Genomic DNA, 20,804 nt, shown 5'->3' with positions numbered 1-20,804 from the left:
CAGGCTCTGACGACACAGAATGAGCATGCTCATCTCTGGCCTCCAGGAGCAGAGTTCTGGAGCCCAGTGGAAGCTTCTTGTTTAGATTAGGTTTTAAGAGTCAGGGTTTGTCAAACGCAGCATGAATTCCTTCACCCATATTTTAAATGACTTTGCCCCCACTGAGCTGAGGGTCCCTTGGGAGCACAGTGGTTGCCAGAAACATTGATTCATTTCTTTAAGCAGAGGCCAGCATCATCATAACCATACACAGTCGAGGTGACGAGATGTTCACACACAGCCACCTGAATGGACTTCACCTTCTTTCTTTTAAGACATTGCAGACAGGTGTGTGCCCGCCATTTAGGACCAACTGGACGACTGATCAATACCATCAGCAATAGTCTACACCGGGGCGGCCATTCTTCTTAAAATGCAATCGGAGGCCCCTCGATAGACACTTGTTACTACAAACTTCTTAAAACCCATAAACATCCTTAACATCCATATTCAAGGCAGAGTGACAGTGGTGGTTACCCAGCAGCCTTAGAAAGCAGGGCCTTCAGCAAGACTCAGCGCAAGTACCACTTCCTTTTGGTGTCCTCTAACCTCTTTGAGCAGAATTAAGTGTCCCCCTTCCGAGCTCAATGCCTTGTCATAACTCCTCTCCCCGCATGGCTCTAACTACTTGTCTCCATTCCACTGAACCTCTGATTTCAGGGACCCTGTGGTCCACCTGTGGACCTGGCGCTTGGAATAGTGGCTGGCAAGTAGTAAGCCCTTAACAATGAGTGTAGGATGAATGAATGAATAAAAAAAAATGTCCAGGAAGACAGCTAGTTATTCTTGAAGTAAATTCTAAATAGACAATAAAAAGTAGGCAGTTTCGAGGGCAGTCCACAAACTGTCAGAGTGATGGTCTAAAACTGAGGTCTAAGCCGTTTCTTCAATTTGGCCTGCATTTTCCCAAAGAAACACGGTAATGAAACCGTGGGCAGCGCAATGGTCAACCCACGAATCTGTTAGCCCACGATGTCACATAATCACTATGTTTAGTACAGGTTCCAAACTACAAATGGACTTCATTCATTTGTTAATTTAGCAAAAAAAGGAATATTATTCATAGGAGACACCTATTGTTTGCCAGGGACTAGTGCTAGATGGTGGAGACTCAGAGGTGAGAAGCAGAGTCTTGGGGCTGGCCCCGTGGCCGAGTCGTTAAGTTCGTGAGCCCTGCTTTGGTGGCCCAGGGTTTCGCTGGTTCGAATCTTGGGCGCGGACGTGGCCCCGCTCATCGAGCCACACTGAGGCTGCATCCTGCATGCCACAACTAGAAGGACCCACAACTAAAAATACACAACTATGTACCTGGGGGGGGCTTTGGGGAGAAAAAGGAAAAATAAAATCTTAAAAAAAAAAAAAGTAGGCAGAGGACACAGCATTTTAAAAGCACAGAGGTAAAAGGAGCTCAGTGATTTAAACAAACCTTTAGAGGCAGACAGACCGGGTTCCTGTAGGCTGCTATGCTGTCGCGTTGTGCTGCTGTGGCTCTTTGGGCAAATTACTGAGCAATCTCCAATTAATTTTCCCAACTGTAAAGTGGGTAACACCGATCTCATGGGTTTTTTGTCAGCACAAAATGGGATAATGCATGTAAAATGCTCGCTATATTACCTGACACGGGGTCTAGGCTTGATCAATTTCAGGGGAAACCTCAGGGACAAGGGAAAAAATGGAAAAATGATTGCCACTCTGGGTAAGAATCAGGGTAGGTGTAGACCAGGAGGGAGTGAAGTGGGATCAGTATGAGGAGGAGAAAGGAGCAGAGGCAGAGCTGTTAGGCTGCAGACAGGAAAGGGGAGATGGAAACAGAAGAGCGGGCATGTGACGTGGTGAAAATGAACAAGCACCCAACCCATCGCCTGAAAAAGGAAGCTGTGGAAGCAGAGGAAGGTTCTGTGAATTGTGGTCCAAACCTCAGCAGGAGAAACCGAGGCACTACTATTCTAGCTGCTTCTAATTTCAACTTCTCTGCACCTTTATTTTAGGTGCAAATTACCCAAGTGATTGGCAATTTTTCTTACAGCCATAGAGAATATGCCAAAAGTGGAAGAATTAAGCTTCAAAGACAAAAGATTTAATTAATGTTTAAGATCCCCAAATGGGCTCTTAAAAATGAAATGGCTCAAGAATACATTTAAACCAAAGTTAGATTTCAAAAGTCCTGGAATTGCAGAGGGGGACAGAGGGCACTGTCACGTGGAGCCTCGTGTGGAGCTGGGCCCCACCATCCAAACGCTGTCAGATCTGTCCTTAGCTGTTTTGGTCACCTTCTTAAAAATAGAAATGTCCAATTGCATTGTGAAAAAAGTATACACAGGCATATATGTATGCGAACGCAAAATTTGTATCAGTTAGCATCCTCAAACATCACAGTTTCTCCTGGGTGACACGGGACACTGACGGTGCCTCCTAGACAGCACTCTTGTGCAGACACACGTGCCTGGCACAGAACAAACACGCAGGAACCATTGGCAATAAGAGTAGTGTACCTCAAGCCTGTCCGTCTTGCCTCCCGAAGATCTCCTTCATCCAGCAGTTCTCCAAGCGGGTCCTGGGGCCCCGGGGGGAGGGGACGTTCCTGAGACCCTTTCAGGGTGTCCACAGGCCAAAACTCTTTTCATGCTAACACTAGGACGTGGTTTGCCTTTTTCGTTCTCATCCTCTCACGAGTGCGCAGCAGAGATGTGCAGAGGCTGCACGGCACGAGGTGCTGTGACAGACGACACACAGAAGCAGAGAGGAGAACCCAGCCGTCTGCTCATCGGCCAGACATCGCAGGGATTTGCAAAAATGTAAAACGATGGCACGTGTCCCCCTAAATTTTGTTTCTTTTGGGAAAACAGAGTTATTTCTCGTAAAAATTAACTTACTATATAATGGGCTTATTATTGCTTATTTAGAATCAATTAATAAAGATTTTTAAATTTTCTCAGTTTTAGTTTCTAATATGGTGCAACTTGAGAGCTATAACGGGCATAAACGAGTCATTCTGGCTCTCAGCAACTGTTCAGAGTGAGAGGGGCCTGAGACCAAAAGGCTGAGAAGTGCTGGTCACCCCCGCTCTCCTCTGGTCTTCACCAGAGTCAACCACAAGCGCCACCGCCCCCCCCCCCCCCCCACCGGCTGGGCCCCCCAACCTCCGGGAAGCCGCTCTGAGCCCAGCGCCCACCCTCCTTACAGAGCCACAGAAGGCGCCGCCCGGTACAGACACTGTGGGAGGAAGAGGAGATTCGAGGCAGCCATGGCCTTTCCCCCATGGAGCTTAAATGAGGACCATTAGAAACAAGCAAACCCAAGTCAAACAAATAACATCACTGCAGGTTGTAATAAGCACGATGAAGGAGGAAAGGATCACGGGGCTAAGACAGAACGAGAGGGAAAGTGTGGCTGGGCAGGCGCGAAGAGGAGATGCTTTCTGGTTCAGCCCTGGGAACCTGCCTGCACAGGGTGGGGAAAGAGCATCGCAGGCAGAGGGACCAGCTCGGGCAAAGGTCCCTGTGGGAAAGGGCTTGAGGAGTGAGCCTGGGCTAAGCAGGGGCAGGTCACGCAGCACCGTCCCTGAATGCCACACAGAGAGCGGTTTCATTTGCTCACATTGATTAACTCATTTCACTGGCTTCCTATTGTCCTTAGAATGAAGAGCAAGTCTTTAATGTGGCCTTCAAGGCCCTACAGATCTGATTCCTGCCTATGCCACATCTAATCTCATCCTACTCTTTAGATTTTCCCTTCACTCAGGGGTGCTCACTCCTGCCTTCTTTCAGTTCCCAGAAGCCAAGTTCCCTTACACCACAGGGCCTTTGCACATGCTGTTCCCTGTGCCTTGAAAGTTTTCTCACCTCTTCTCCCCAAGTTGCCTAATTAAAGCTTTACCTAACCTTCACTAAGGCCAGGTGTTTAACACCCTGCACCTTTCCTTAAGAGCACTTAACACATTTTGTAATCAAAGATTTGTATAATCATATAATTAGTATATCTCCTCCACTAAACCACAAGCTTCTGGAGGACAGAGCTTATGTCTATTTTGCTTACCATCATATTCCCAGTACCCAGCATGGTGCCTGGTACATAATTAATGCTTAATACATATTTGTTGAACGAGTAAATGAATGAAAGCTTTTTTATACTGTCTTTAGAGATGCTTTTACAGTAAATTCACCCTTGAAAGCATTTAATCAAGTGGATTGTGTGTCCCACCAAGACAAGAACACTCTATTCATCCTTGTATCACCAGAGTTTAATATTGTGCCTAGCACATAATAGCCAATAAATATTTACTGAATGAGTGAATGAAACACTATTAAATGCCTGCATGATGTTGAATGGGGGGATACAAAAAGTTTAAGCCACGTTGGCGGTCCTCAAGCAGATGGCAGTACAGACCGGGGGAAATGTCGTGGGAGGAAGGGTTCCTGACCACGTACAGAAGGTAATAAAGGGTCCAGGTCACAGCCGAGGTCGTTCAGTCCTCTGGGAGGTGAGGAAGGAAAGGAACTGAGGTGGCTCACGGAGGGAGAACGTCCCATCTGACAGCCAGCCCTGGGTGAGTGGCAGCAGCAGCCACGCCGACAGGCAGGTGCAAGGAAAGAATCCAGAGATGCTTCCCTAACTTTAAGGCAAGAGTAGTAGAAGGAAGAAGACCGTGCTGAGTGAGAACGCAAGGAGCGATGGGAGGAACGGAGAAGAAGGGAAGCACTGTGCTGGGCAAACTCAAGTACTCTTGAGGACAGTTGGAAGCCTGCTGAAAATGCAAATTTTCAGGGCCCACCAGCTGATTCTGGTTCTGTGGAATGAAGGTTGGGCCCAGGAATCTGCATTTTAAACCAATCTTGTAGGTGCTTCTGAAGCAGGTGTTCCACGGGTCACACTTTGGGACACACGGACAGTTTTAGGTCGAGTCCTCATGGCTGGATGAGTGACCCAACCCAAGAACCCCATTCTGATACTGCTCCCGTCCAGCAGAGCCTGATGCAGGCATTCTGGCAGTGAGGCTTGTGGAGGGAGTGCACTTCAGGGAGCCCCTGTGAGGGAGAGAGTGACGCCCGGCAGGGAAGGAGAATGAGCTGGCAGAGATGTGATTTCAGGAAGTACAGTCTTGAGACAAGGGCAGCCCTCTGTGCCTCCACATCATGGCTGTGGGTTACCCTTGGGTAGGGGATGTGGGACAGCAAACACCCCTGGCCACCTGGCTCCCCTCAGTGGAGGACAATATCCCAGAGAAAGAGGCAGCTGGAAACTCCTGGCAACCACCTTCCTCACAGCGGCCGAGGTGGGTGCACTGGCCCAGAGAAGGGAACCTGGGGGGTGGGGGGGGGCCTCACAGCTTCTAGCTCACTGCCTGGGAGAATAAAGTCCTCTGGAAATAAGATGGGAAAACTCTGAGGAAAGAGCGAACTAAAGCATATAAACAAAGCAGGGGGCTGTGTTTGTCCAAAAGGATCTACACCCTTCACCCTGTCCTGAGTGATGCAGATTCTGAGGTCCCCTTGAGGGTAACAGACCCCAGGTGACATCAGTCCCCCAACTTTTTTTTTCCCCTGTCAGGACGACCTTCAGCCTCGGAGCTGAACCCCGACTTCAGTTCCTGCCTGGCAGCTTTGGGACAGACACCCTGTGCCACGTGCAGCTGACCCCCTACCTTCTCACGCAGGCCAACCCTTAGCTAGCGTGCTTTGCATCTTCCATCCATCTCAACCTCCTTTTTCAACACCCTGGTTCTCACTGTTGCAAGCTTGTTGCTACTTCTCCAGCCCCTGGGCCAGCGCCAGACTTCTCGGAAGCAAGTACCAAGATGGAGTTCAAAGGCTGAGAGACTAACTGGGGGAAGGTCAGTGGAGGAGAAAGGGGAGAGGGGGCAGGAGTCGGCAGGAGGGGCTCCAGACCGTGATGCAGGTCTGACAGCTGCGGCTGGAGGGAGGGAAGGAGCAATCAGGCTGCCAGGGAGCCCTGAGCATCTCCACAGGCTGGCAGTGAGCCGAGAGCCACAGGCCTCTGTGTACCCCATCTCCTCCACTCCTCCCACAGCCAGGTGACATGGGTGAAGTTCCTCCACATTAAAGCTGAGAAAACAGAGGGTCCCCCAGGTTAGGGCATCCACCCACAGTCACACAACTCAGCTGGCACTGGCAGGGGCTCCAAACCCCAAACAGCTAAATACTGGTTTCTCTTGTGTGTTCGTCTGTGGACGCCCTTCTCATATTACCATTGCTGATAAACTCCTTGAGTTTGGCTCTGAATCCTACTTCCTTTTTAAATATACAAGTGCTTCACGGGGGCGGTGCCGTGGCGTAGTGGTTAAGTTCGTGCACTCGGCTTCGGCGGCCTGGGTTCACAGGTTCTGATCCCACGCACAGACCTACACACCGCTCATCAGCCATGCTGTGGCGGCCTCCCACATACAAAATACAGGAAGACTGGCAGATGTTAGCTCAGGGACAATCTTCCTCAAGCAAAAAGAGGAAGAGTGGCAATGGATGTTGGCTCAGGGTGAATCTTCCTCAGAAAAAAAATATATAACTAAGTGATCCACACCATCCTCCACCCTATAGCTGGTTCAACCAGGCAGTGTAGGAGCAAGCCTGAGGAAGCCTCCTGTCCTGGCTGCTGACCAGCAAATAAATCATGGGTTAGTCCCCCCACGGCTATCCCCACGGCTATCAGCGGTGACCTTGCAGTGACCCCCCGGATCCTATTACTTGCGCCTAACCACCGCCACAGCTCAGAGCACCCCAACTTCTCTGGTGTCCTCTCTTTCTTCCCGAGGCACATTAGCCTCCTGAACCAAGTGCAGTAACACAAAAATACCAGAAAACAAGCATCCAAAGAAAAAGTTGGCAGCATATCTGGGGAGAAGTTGCCAAGTGCAGCCTGGGTGGGTACGGGGTGCTCAGAGGAGAGGCGGTGCTGCTGGACCAGCTCCCGAGACCAAGGCTCGCTCTCACCCCGACATGCACTTGCCTCACAGATGCTTGTCTACATTTGGCTTTATGACTTGAGGGGAATGGTTAGGGATAGACTCTGGATTCATCCTGCCTGGGTTTGAATCCCAGCTCCACTGCTTACAAGCTGTGTGACTTTGGCCAAGTTCCTTCACCTCTCTCTGCTTCCCTTTCTCATCTGTGAAATGGGAATAAACAGAATCTTCCTCACTGGGTTGTTGTCAAGATTTCATGAGTTAATAAAGGTAAAATTATGTTAAGACACAGCTTGCAATACAATAATAGCAATTTTATCATTATTATCAGGAAAATGTTCTCCTCCAAAACAAAACAAAATTTTACACATGCAAATATGTATTTGTCTCTGTCCTGTAGTCTGCTGAAAATTGTAATCTCTTTGCACTGCTAGACAGACAGTTACACACTGGTTGTTATCTTCAACTCTAACCTTTTTCTCCCATATGTGTTTTAAATTTTTTCCCTTTTTATTTTGCCTTGAGTATAGACATGAAATTATTTAAAATAGGAATAGGAAGGGAATCTTAAAAATTTCTGATGACCCTATTGTTTCACTGGTTATTTTATTATATATGCTTAATAATTCAAGAATTTCTGCTTTGGTTTGGATTTTTTAATTACAAGATAACATGAATCCACACATTCTTGTTGTAGAAGATTCAAACAGAACACAAGCCTGTGGACAAAAAATGTGACTGTCCTCTCTGCCACCCCCCCTTTGCACTGTCCCCAACTCCCCGAATTCATCACAGTCCTCACCTGAAGTGACCTGCAATCTGCGTTCTGTACCCTCACATCTATAGAGCTTTGCTTCTTTTCTATACATAAAACCATCTGTATACTGATTTTTCAACTTGCTTTTTTCCACTTCACATATCACAACAGCCTTCCATATCAGGACAAATTGAGCGGTCAATAGACATTTCACTCCTGTCGGCAACGGCTGCTTTAACCGCCCTTAGATTCCTAGACATTTATTTCCAACTGTTGCTATTGCAAACAATGTTGCAGTAAACATCCTTGTACATATATATTTGCATCATTATGTTTTATATCTTCTTTATTTATACCCTGCTTACTACTAAAAAGGATTTTCAAAAGCTAAAAATTATTTTCTAAGTTGAATCCAAATCTAAAATATGCCAGTTGTGATTTTAGATAACAAGAGTGGGGAAATCAAGCAAATGTCAGAAAATTCATAAGTGAATTAAGCTAAAATGCTAATTTGGAAAGGGTAAAACAGATGGGGCTTTGTAATATGGGATCCAAAGGTTTCTGGAGACACTTATGTTTGAATTAGAAGATGCAGCATGAGCTTTTTTGGCAGCAGAAATTGAAAGCAAAGTGATGTTAAATTGATTTTTTTCCCAAACAATTACTCCCACCAAATCATTCTTCATCATTCTATTTTTAAGTAGCAGTAAGAACATTAGACACATTTAAAATCAGTGAATGTTATTTAATGAAGTTTTTATTTACGTACATTTTCCTTTTTTATATATATTTTCATACTTTTTCTATCTTTTCACTTCTTTTTTTTTTTTTTTTTTTGAGGAAGATTAGCCCTGAGCTAACTGCTGCCAATCCTCCTGTTTTTGCTGAGGAAGACTGGCCCTGAGCTAACATCCGTGCCCATTTCCTCTACTTTATATGTGGGACACCTACCACAGCATGGCTTGCCAAGCGGTGCCATGTCCTCACCCGGGATCCGAACTGGCAAACCCCGGCCAGTGAAGCAGAACGTGCAAACTTAACTGCTGCACCACCGGGCCGGCCCCTATATTTTCATTTCTAATGTTGCTACTCTCCTTGATATTAGAAGTTTTATGAGAACTTTGCCCTGTCCTCTGTACTAGCCCATTCGGAAAAAGGAATGGAGCTACCCTATGAGGTCATTGCCCACAGAGAGATGTACACCCATGAAAAATCGATCCAAGGGCAGAACAGAGCACTTCCAATGAGGGTCCCTTCCACCCGCTCCCAGACTCTGTAAGGAGGGACTGGGCAGAGATGGCACCCTAAGGGGAATCCTTCCAGGAGTTAGTGAGGCCGAGTCAGATTAAACTAAACTCCGGTGCTCCCAGGGTATACACCAGAAATACTAGTGAGGATGACCACAGCGGTAATGACGTTGTGGGAGGGGCGATGGGCAGAACACTGGAGAGAAATCCAGTTAGCAGTCAAATGGAATTTCAATACAAAGTAGGGACAAATCGGTTCTTTCACTATTATACTTTTTCTACCACTCAATTAAATCATTTAAGTCCCCTGATTCTTTTTGCCTGCCTCCCCGCAGTTACTTCCCCTGAGCATGCTCAGAGGGCCCAGGCCCTATCCTTGCTCTGGGAGTCACTCCGCAACCTCCAAATCACACCGTCAGGCATCCAGTCACTACTGCCTCTTGTTCACAAGGTCTTTCCTTCCTAAAGACTGTGGCCTCTAGGGCAGCAAACCTCAGCCGTCTCCAAGCCAGCTTCATCTGACACGACCGCGGCTGGACGCTGTCAACGTCACTGTCGTCTGAAGTCTGGGTCTTTGCTGGGGACTTGCAACAAAATGTTCCGTGTTGGAATCTTAGTTCCTTCCACCATAAACTAGATAGTACTGTACTGTAGCTCCTTTTCCTCGTTCCCCCATCGCTGTGACAATTAGGCCACTCACTTGAAGCGCTTCAGGATACTTGAGAGAAAGGCTGCGTCCACAGGTGAGCTGGAGCTGGAGGCGTGCTGGCTCTTCCAGCCTGCAAGAGCAGATGGTTACAATATTCTGCAAGCAGGTGCCTGTCGCACTGGCGGCCTGGAATCAGTCACGGCACAGTGTTTACTCCATGGAAATCAGCAAACACTACAAATCAGGGCCTTTTAATACATATATTCCGGAGAGCTGTTTACTAAACAATTACCAGCAAACCACGGGTCACATTTAAGTTGTTGAGGCAGCTTTCTAACTGCGTCTCAACCAGAACTATGACGAAATGGAAATGCAAATGGGTAAGGGGAGTCAGTAATTCTTCTGAGACTGTATTTTCAAAGATCCTACCCACTTTTTTTTTTTTTTTTTTACAGATTGGCACCTGACCTAACAACTGTTGCCAACCTTCTTTTTTTTTTCCGCTTTTTTTCCCTCCCCAAAGCCCCCCAGTCTAGGAATCGAAGGGCAGTTAAAGCAGCCGTTGCCATGTCCGCGCCCAGGATTCGAACGGCCGAAACACTGGGCCACCTGCAGCAGAGCTCAAGAACTTAACCACTTGGCCTCGGGGCGGCCCCCCTACCCACTTTTCTTTTCTTTTTTAATTGGCACCTGAGCTAACATCTGCTGCCAATCTTTTTTCTTCTCCTTCTTCTCCCTCTCCGGCCCCCTCCCCCCTCCGTCTCCCCCTCCCCCCTCCCCCTTCTTCTCCTCCCCAAAGCCCCCCAGTACATAGTTGTATATTCTAGTTGTAGGTCCTTCTGGCTCTGCTATGTGGGACGCCGCCTCAGTGTGGCCTGATGAGCGGTGCCATGTCGGCGCCCTGGACCCGGGCTGGCGAAACCCTGGGCCGCCCAAGCAGAGCCGCAAACTCAACCACTCACCCCAGGGCAGTCCCTGATCCTACCCACTTTCAATGAAATAAACTAGAAGCAAACTGGAAAGTGTGGGCGCTGAAAAGAACTGCTGTAATGCTCTAGAAGATTCCTCAAAGTCCTGGCTGACACTTGCACCTGCTTCTGAAGTCCTTTCTTAACACAACTGACCAGGATCTTCATTTGTGCCAGGCCATAAAACGCACAGGAGGAACAAAGTGTGCTTCTGGAGCTGGTTACGCAAGGCGAGGGGCAGAGGGCTGCTTCAAACCAGCCTCACTGGATCAGGGGACTCCACCGGCGGGGCAGAGGCGCTCCACTCCGGAACCGAGGCCTCACCTTGTTTAATGTTCCTACTTGTGCTTTGAAGAGGATTAAGGAAACAGTTTTAGGTTGGAAAAAAAAGAAAAAGAAAGGAACTACAGTGAGGTCAGCTGGACCTGAATGAGCCATAAATGTCTGGCTGGCTGTCCTGAATTTATACCTGTGGCACGGATGGCGTGCAGAACGCGGCTCGCAGTCAGCCTGCTTGGTTAGCGCCCCTCTCCCTGCACCACACTGTGTCCGCAGGCTATTTGCTCCCTCCGTGCCTCAACTTCTTCATCTACAAAATGGGGACAAGAATAATCTCTAGCTTTACAGGCTTGTCTAAAGAGTAAAGAAGCAAATCCCACAAAAGGCGGGCTGCGCGGCGTGCAGGGAGGGCGGTGACGCAGGACCCGTGGGCAAGGGTCCACACTCGAATGAATGTTCTGCGGTCATCGTCTTGCAATTCTTAGTGTTATCTTTTGAATTTCTGTTTTGTAACTGAAGTCCCCTGGGACACGGGAGCTTGCTCCCGGGCTTGCAGGCTGCACTCATGCGTGGTCCCGCCTCCTGCCTCCCCCAGCAGGTTCTGGGCTGCCAGCTCCCAGGCGCCCGCTCCCCGGCCTCCGCCCCCGCCCGCCTGGCCGCCCTCCCCCACGCCTGGCCGCCCCCCACTTCCCCTCCCCCCTCCCCCTGCCCCTATCCCCACCCCGCCCCATCCACGCCCAGCCACCGTGCAGCGCTTCGCTAGGTTTGGCCGGGAGTGGGCCCAGGAGAGTTCAGGTCGGGAGTGTGGCCCGCGGCGTCTGTCCTGCCCAGCGCTGGCAGACCCCACCCCACCCCACCCCACCCTACCCGACCCCGTCCCACCCTCACCCCACCCCCCACCCCACCCCCACCCCTGACCAGCCACCCAGCAAGTCCAGGTGCAGATGTTGCAATGCCCTGGGGGGGGTCCCTTGTCTGCCTGGGATTGGGTGGCAGGCTTCCTCACCCCCAGCCGGCACGTGATGCGCTGGTTTGGTGGCCTTGGGGAGAGGGATCCAGCAGCTGGTAGGTGTGGGTGTGAACACAGTCTGACAAGACAGGGCCCCCAGGCACCTGGGAGGGTCTGCACCCCCCCCCCCCCCAGTATCCCTGTGCCCCCAGGGAGTGACAATAAGTAGAAAATAAAAATACCCTCCAGGTCCAGAGACAGACCGCAGAAGAAAGGAAAATACTTAATATTTCAGTACTTTTAGCAGCACTTTTTCTTTGGTTTTTGAACGTGGGGCCCCGTATCTTCATTTTGCGGGGCCCTGCGAATTATGTAGCCAGTCCTGCTGAGAACAGGAGCGCATACAAGTTGGCTCTTACAGTTGTTATAATCCGTATGTTCCTCCTGGAGTCGGGGGTCTGAAAGGCCTTTTCACATCTTGAGGGGCGAAGGTTGAGGGCGTGTCTGCTCAGGGTGCTACCAGGCCTGACACAGCCCTCTCCCACTGATATGGATGCCCACGGTGACAAAGCCCATCACGGACATGACTATTACCATTGATTCTGACAGGTTAAACCACTGCTTTCTGTCAAATAGCCGAGCACTAAATCTTCATTGCATATCTACCTCAGGGAGCAGACTGTCTACCTGGATCTAGAGGGCAGTACACATGAATCCTTTAAAAGGAAACTCGCCCAAGTAATGGGCTGTGACCCCTCAGAGGGGTGGGAGTCTAGAGGCAGGAGAAAGCAGTGTGGCCTAGAGCCGTGACTGTGCGTCAGAGTCACTGAGCCCCCAGACACCAGTGGCTGGGCCCCCCTGCCCCTCCCCCCTCCCCCGCACCCCACCACCTCCGAATTTCCAACTTGGTAGGTCTGGGGTGGGACCTGACAGGTTCCAGGCCCTGGGGATGGGGGTGGGGGGTGCTGCTGTGCCCCATTTGAGAACTACGGGTTTAGACTAGAGAAGTCCTGAAGGCTTCCTGGAGGGGAATGTGGAGACTTGGGAATTAGCACAGTCAGGTGATGGGTGGGGGGAAGAAAGCAATTTCATGCAGAAGGAATAAAGAAGAAAGGCACAAAACCCAAAATGAGAGCGGTCCTGGGAGGCATTCCGGGAGACTGGTGATGCACCCCTTCTGATGGACAGTAACAAGTAAATTGGTAAACTTTTATGGCTTATAAAACCTGTCATCAAACGCAGGGGATTGGACCCTCTGTGGATGTAATTAACCCCTTTCTTGTGTCTCAGAGCAGGTCAGAGCCCTGGACAGCAGAGGGGAAAAATCCCAGAGATCCACCCACTGGGATGTCCTAGTATTTTATTATTATGGTTGTACATTAAACGCAACTCTAAAACAATAGAGTTTCTACACAGATAAAATAAATGTTCCTTAATATCTAAAGTTATTAAAGTGTAGGGGTGGAAAAGCTTCCTTCTACCCTCCTAGGTTCTGTGGCTGCCCTAAGAATTAAAGTAACATTAAGACACATTAACAGGAGAAAAGCATAAAAGTTTATTTAATATTTTGATGTGTACACGGGAGTCTTCTGAAGGAAAATTAAGACCTGAATACTTCCCTGTTTTTGTTACCTATAACCAAATTATTTTGATAACCAGTGCATCACCCTGTCCTTAGCAATAAAAAAAAGCAGCCGGGCCGGCCCCGTGGCCAAGTGGTTAAAGTTCTGTGCACTCCGCTTTGGCGGCCTGGGTTCACAGTTTCCAATCCTGAGTTTAGACCGACTCTACTCATCAGCCATGCTGTTGGGGCATCCCACATATGAAGTAGAGGAAGATTGGCACAGATGTTAGCTCAGGGCCAATCTTCCTCACCAAAAAAAAAGTATGTATATTTCAAGTGGAAGCGTCATCCTGTGGGTTAAAAAATAGAGGTAAAGGTTTGTTTCTGACCAGCAGATACCTTGTGGTGGGAACAGCGAACAAGAGGTGGGTATGCAGCCCCTTTCACAGCCTGTACCTGTCACAGCACTTCCCTGAGAACTCTCCAGAATTATCCTCAACCCAGCACCCCGGACAGCCAACACCTGTCTGCTGTCAGAGCTGGTGCCCAAGATGAAGCTCATTGGCACTCTCTGCTCGTTGGCCTGGACAGCCATTCAGCCTCAGTTTTTTATTAGAAAATCGTGCCATGATAGTAGGATTTTTGACTTCCATTGTAAAACTGGTGTTATAAGCCGTAGAAGTAAATGCTATTTTTTCCTAACCCTTCTCACTAAACTGTGTATGTATAAAATATTAGATCACAAAGGACAAAAACACTTCTGAAATTAAAATATTGGTCCCTAAATGAGGTCAGCCCTGTGGCCTAGTGATTAAGTTGGGTGCACTCTGCTTTGGCAGCCTGAGTTTGGTTCCTGGGTAAGGACCTGTACCACTCCTCAGGGGCCATGCTGTGGCAGCAGCTCACATACAAAACAGAGGAAAGATTGGCACAGATGTTAGCTCAGGGTGAATCTTCCTCAGGAAAAAAAAAAAAATATATATATATATATATATATATATATATATAAGGCCAGCCCAGTGGTGTAGTGGTTAATTTCATGCTCTCTGCTTCAGCAGCCCAGGGTTCATAGGTTTGGATCCTGGGCACAGACCTGGCACTACTGGTCAAGCCACACTGTGGCAGCATCCCACATAGACTAGAGGAAGGTTGGCACAGATGTTAGCTCAATGACAATCTTCCTCAAGCAAAAAGAGGAACATTGGCAACAAATGTTAGCTCGGGGCCAATCTTCCTCACACACACACACAAAAGATACTTTCTCCTACATTTTGTGATTTTTTGAAAATTCAGTTTATATAACTGTTCTAATGTAAATATTCCCTTTAAAAGCCCTGTGTCTTTAGATGTTCTTAAATATTTATTCATCCGAGAGCTTCAGTTCAAGCTGTTAGTGGCTATTGATGTTTTGATTTAGTGCCCTTTGCAAGTCCTTTAATAGTCCAGCTGCCATCTTTCTAAACATTGATGGTAAGAAGAGTAATTTACTGAAAATAACAAGGGTTTTAGAGGAAGACCTGGTTCAAATCCAAGCTTTGCCACGTATTAGGAAATTGCTTAATGTCTCTGGAAAATAGAGATAATGACTCACATGTAGTCACGAGGGTGAGGTTCAGCTGCAAGTGAGAGCAGATGCCCCGGACAGTGGCTTCAGCAGGTGGAGGGTCACTTCTCTCTCAGGTCAAATCTTAGGCAGGTGGCTCAAGGCAGGTACGATGCTCTACGGGTGTTTGAGGCAGACTCCTTCTACCAGGTTCTCTGCTGAGCGTTACCCAGTTGGCCTCAACGGTCCAAGCTCGCTGCTTCAGCTCCTGCCTTCTCTTCTGCACCTTGGCTAGACAGAAGGAGAAAAAAGGCCAGGTTCCAGAAGCTGCGCACACTAGCTGTAAGAGGAACTGAACATTGTGGTTTTCACAGCCACATACCCAGCAAAAAAACAGGGATTCTGTTGCTAGAAAAGAAAAGGAATACAGAAATTGGGGAGAACTCATTTAGATTATATTTGTAACATAGCAGCTACAGTGCTATACAAAGACAGTCGCAAAACACTAATGATTATTATCATCACTGTATGTATTTCTGTTTCCCTTAAAAGGATCCTTGTCTAATTTCCACAAGTAAGAATTTCTCCAAAATGATTGACAGAAAATGTATCATTTCTTTCCTCCTGTGCTGTAGAACAACAAACAAAGAAGGGAAAATAAATAAAATATATATTCTACATAATTTACCAGATTGTATGCCAGAGATAGATAAAATACTCCTCCATCATTTAGGATGCTTTCTGCTCTCAGAAATGGAAAACCCAGTTAAATAACAAGTGAGCACATTGTCTCATTGTAACCCATTGTCTCATGTGACAAAATTTTGACAAGAAGTCACCTCTCATTCTTATTTTTCTTCCTTTGGACATATCATGTCATTGTCTCTCGCAATTCTTAAGATTTTCTCTTTAACACTAGTTTGATGCATGTCTATTACAATGTGCATTAGCGGTGGTTTTTTGTTTCTTTTCCTTGGGGTTCATTACAGTTTTCATCAAATTCAGAAAAAATTTGGCCACTATTTCTTCCAATATTTTTGTTCCCTCCTCTCTGTCCCCTAATTCCATGTATATTAGGCCACTGAAGTTGCCCCACTTACTGAGGTTCTGTTCATTTTTTTAAGGCTTTTTTCTCTTTGTGCTTCATTTTCGATGGTTTCTATTGATATGGCTTCAAGGTCACTAATCTTTTCTTCTGCAGCATATAGTCTATTTATCTCATCCAGTGTGTTTTTCTTCTCAGACATTGTAATTTTCATCTCTCTACATTCCACTTGAGTCTTTTTTATTTCTTTCATGTCTCTCCCTATGCTTTGATTTTTCTCAGCCTTCTTGAAGGTGTAGAACACTGTTAGAGTAACTGTTTTTTTGTTTTTCTTTTCTGAGGAAGATTAGCCCTAAGCTAACATCTGCTGCCAATCCTCCTGTTTTTGCTGAAGAAGACTGGCCCTGTGCTAACATCTATGCCCATCTTCCTCTACTTGATATGTGGGACGCCTACCACAGCATGGTTTGCCAAACGGTGTCATGTCCGCACCCAGGAGCCAAACCGGCAAACCCCGGGCCACCAAAGCAGAATGTGCACACTTAACCGCTGCGCCACTGGGCCGGCCCCTAGAGTAACTGTTTTAATGTGCCTGTCTGCATCTGTGTCAGCATCATTGGTAATTTTCTCTTCAGGTGGCCATTTTACTCTTTCTTTGCATTCCTGGTAATTCTTTATTACATGCTAAACGTTGTGGATTTTACCTTCTTGGTGTTGGATATTCTTATATTTTTAAAAATATTCTTGAACTTTGTTCGGGACACAGGTAAGTCACTTGGGAATAGTTTGGTCCTTTTGAGGCTTGGTCAGAGAGGACCAGAGCAGCCTTTAGCCTCAGGCTGATCTTTCTCCACGGCTGAGGCAGTCTCTGGGTTCTCTACCTCATGCCTCTCGTATTACGATGTTTTCTCACTGGCTGATGGGAATACCGACTATCCTGGCCCTGTGTTGGCTTGGATTCCCCTGCCTGCTCCTTTCGGGTGGTTCCTTCCTGGCCGTGGGCACTTGTGTCCCTGTGTGCACTGCTCAGATGAGGGGACTCTCTGCAGATCCCTGGAAGAGGTGCTCTGTGCAGCAAGCTTCTCTCCAGTGCTCTGTGTTGAAACTCTGTCTTGGCTTCTCTGGCCTTCCAACTCTATCTTCTCCTTTTAGGGAGACCTCTGAATTCTCCAGCTCCCGGGTCCAACAGCACTCACAGCAGGCTCTCGGCACATCTGACCCCTCTCTGGACATCTGCCCACCAGCCTCAGCTTGCCTGCATCTTGGAGATTGTCTTCCAGAGCCCTCCTGATGTAACGCCGGGCACTCCAGGCTTCCTGCTTTCAGCAGCACCCAGATCCCTGTGCATGCCCACCCCCTGTGCCCATCTGTGCACCCGCCCACCAGCACTGGCTCACTTGTGCCCCCCAGGGTTTCTTCTGCTTGCCTGGAAACTGGGACCAGCCCTGGCCCAGGCACCCAGGAACTTCTCTGCCATCCAGTGGGCTACAACTGCACCTTCTTCAATGAGGTCTGAAACCTCTTTCCAAGTTGGTCCCTTAAGGCACCCTTTAGAGGTCTCTTTCCATTGTTACAGTTTACTCTCCCATCACAGCTTAACAATGCTTTACATTAAACTTTCCCTGTTTAATTTACTGTGTGGTTTCTGTCTCCTGGTGGAGCCTAGCGTGATACAGACACTAATTATCTTCATTTTTTGAACCTGGCACCATTGCTGAATCTCTCATTAGTTCCAATAGCTTTTTGATTTTGTTGGCTTTTTAACAGAGATGATTATATCATCTCAAATAGTGACAGATTTGATGCTCCTCTTCCTATTCTTATATCCCTTATATCGAGCTCCTCTCATTATGTTGGCCAGGGCCTGCAATCCTGTGCCCAGTGTTGGAGATGATTGACAGCTCGGGTCCTTGTCGTGTTCCCTTTCTTAAAGGAATGCATCTAAAATTTCTCTATCACCTATGATATCTGTGTCTAGATTTTTGATACCAGGTTAAGGGAATTTCTTTCTATTCCTAATTTTCTACTAATTTGTTATGATGAATGGGTGTTTAATTTTTTCCCATGCTTTTTTGGAAGCTTTTGAGATAATCCTGAAGCTTTTCTCCTTTGGACTACTGCAAATTTATTGATATATATTCCCCTAATCAGAGGACGGAGAAGGAGTACAATAAATTGTGGAGGAGATTCCAGTTAATATTTTAAAATATTGTCTTGTAATCCGTAGCTGTAGAATCTAGAAAATGTTAACCTATTCCAAGAAGAAAGAGGTTCTGCTTTATATAGGATCCGCACCTGCTCCAAGATCTGATTCTTGGTTGTAAAATATCAGCTAGGAATAGATTTTGTTCCCAAAAAGTCTCTACTCTAACAATACAGCATAAGAGCTGGTGCTTTTAAGTTAAGAGTATTTTTTCCAGATATTGAGCAATGGGGAAAATTTTATTTTTTAATTAAAAAGTCTTAATGATGAAAGTAGCACATGCTTATCAAACAAAAATTAAGGCAATTTTCAAGGTACAAAGTAAAAATAGAAGGTCTCAAATCGCCTCTTTCTTTCCCCATTCCTGTTACAGAGGGGTGGTTTATAATCCAGAACTTGGGAAAATAATTTTTTACTATCCCAATTTGGCAATATCACCCATCAATTTTCTGAAAACCAAACAGATAGCATGGCAAAGAATATATATTTGAAAAAACTAAGGAAAGCTCCATATAGTAATTCTCTAAAAGAATTTTAAGATATTATCATCTCTGTTGAATCCTTATTTTTATATGATAGCAGGAGCCCAGAGGAAGATAGAGAGGAGAGAAGTGTGAAATTGCCTCCTCTTGAAAAAATTCTTAATCATCTTTTCAGCCCCAGGGACATCTGAAAGACAGTCATTTTCATCTGAGAGGAATAGAGTGGTACCTTGCATTGGTATGAGAATTGATAGCTTTCCCCAGCTTGGAGAGGGCAGTGGGGAGGAGCTGAGCGGAGGGGTAAATTTGGGGAAATTCGACAGAACTCGAAGTCCTCCTGTATGAACCCTCCACATATGAGTTCATTCTTTTATTTGAAGTATTATGACATCCCCAAACTTCAGACGGGCCCAAATTCTTGTGTAATTACAAAGACTACCTTACAAGCCAATGATCAACAATTGTAGGATTAGTTGACACTTTGGGTTTACCCGTGCTGCTGTAAACGCTGCAATAAGAAAGAGGCCGGGATTTGTCAGCGAACATTCTGCGGAGTATCAACCCCGATATAAACACTCAAACAAACGTTCAACGACAGCAGCAGCAACAAACGACAGCCCAAGGACATTCACTCCACAGCCTCTAATTAATGATGAAACGGTAGCAGCATTAAGCCGGGAGGCAAGGCAAAGGGTTCAGAAAACATGCTGGATTTTTGCCTTAGTCTCCATTATCCGGGCCGCTTCTTGTCATGATCAAAAAGAGGATAGAAAAATTCTTGGAAGGACAGCCAAAAGGATAGGAGCATGTTTAAAAGACTCCCAAACTGTAGTGGAGGATCCACAAGATTAGTTTTAATTCCTGACTTGATGCCTTTCTAAATACACATTTCTTAAACTCACCTCAAATCGCTCACGTGGAGCGCACCATGTTTTCCCACCGGGAACCTGACCAACACACAGTCCAGGTCAAAAATTTTATTCTTATCCTAAACACAATGGGGAGCCATTGAACGGTTTAAAGCAGAGAGGAAATGATCACATTTGCATTTCAGAGAGATCGTTCTGACTGCAGTGAGGAGAAGAGACTGGAAGAAGAAGTGGAGGAGCCTCATAGTCGTCAAGGAAAAGGGCGGTAGCTGGGACTTGAGAAGGTGGCAGATTGTATTTTCCAAAGATGAGGTTTGTGGTATTGCCCATCCTAGCCGTTCTTCTGCGCTGTTACTTGTCTGTTTCTTTCTCCACTCCCTAGACCCTGGGGGGGCGGTGGGATTGCTTTGACTAATACAATATGGTGGAAGGGACACTGCCATCAATAGGAAGAATCTTTAACTGGGCTGGCAGTGTCACAGTTCCCGCCTTTTGGAATACTTGCTCTTGGAACTCAGCTGCCATACCGCGAGAGGCCCAAGTCGCATGGAGAGCCATATGTAAGGACTCCCACCGACAGCTGAGCTCCCAGCCCACAGCCATGTGAGTGGGCCAACCCAGACCAACCCTGCCAAGCTTTCAGACGACTGTAGCCCAAGCTACTATCTGACTACAGCGGCATGAGCAAGAACCGCCCTGTTGAGCCCAGTCCACTCACGGGCCATGAGAGGTGAAAACTGTACTAGTTTCCCAGGGCTGCCATGACTAAGTACCACAAACTGGGCCGCTTAAACAACAGAAATTTATTGACTTACAGTTCTGGAGACTAGGAGTCTGAAACCAAGATGTCAGCAGGGTTAGTTCCTTCTGAGGGCTGCGAGAGAGAGAGACTGCTCCAGCCCTCCCTCCTTGCCTTGTAGAGCGGCATCTTCTCCATCTCTTCATATCGTCTTCCCTCTATGTATGTCTCTGTGTCCAAATTCCCCTTTTTAATAGGACACTAGTCCTTGCGGATTAGGGCCCACCCTAATGACTCGGTTTAACTTGATTACATCTGTTAAGACCTTATTTCCAAATAAGGTCACATTCTGAGGTGCTGGGAGCTAGGACTTCAACGTACGAATTTGAAGGGGACACAATTGAACACTTTTAGTATTTCTTTTAAGCTACCAAGTTTTGAGGTCGTTTGCTATGCTTCAAAAGATAAGCAGAATAGTAGTGTGGAGACGGAAAGAAGTACACATTCCAGGAGACATTTAAAATCTCTAGGGCGTAGCAGCTGGGTGGGTGTGGG

This window comes from Equus caballus, chromosome 4 (genome assembly GCF_041296265.1).
Source record: "Equus caballus isolate H_3958 breed thoroughbred chromosome 4, TB-T2T, whole genome shotgun sequence".
Lineage (NCBI taxonomy): Eukaryota > Metazoa > Chordata > Mammalia > Perissodactyla > Equidae > Equus > Equus caballus.
Note: the sequence above shows the minus strand (reverse complement) of the source record.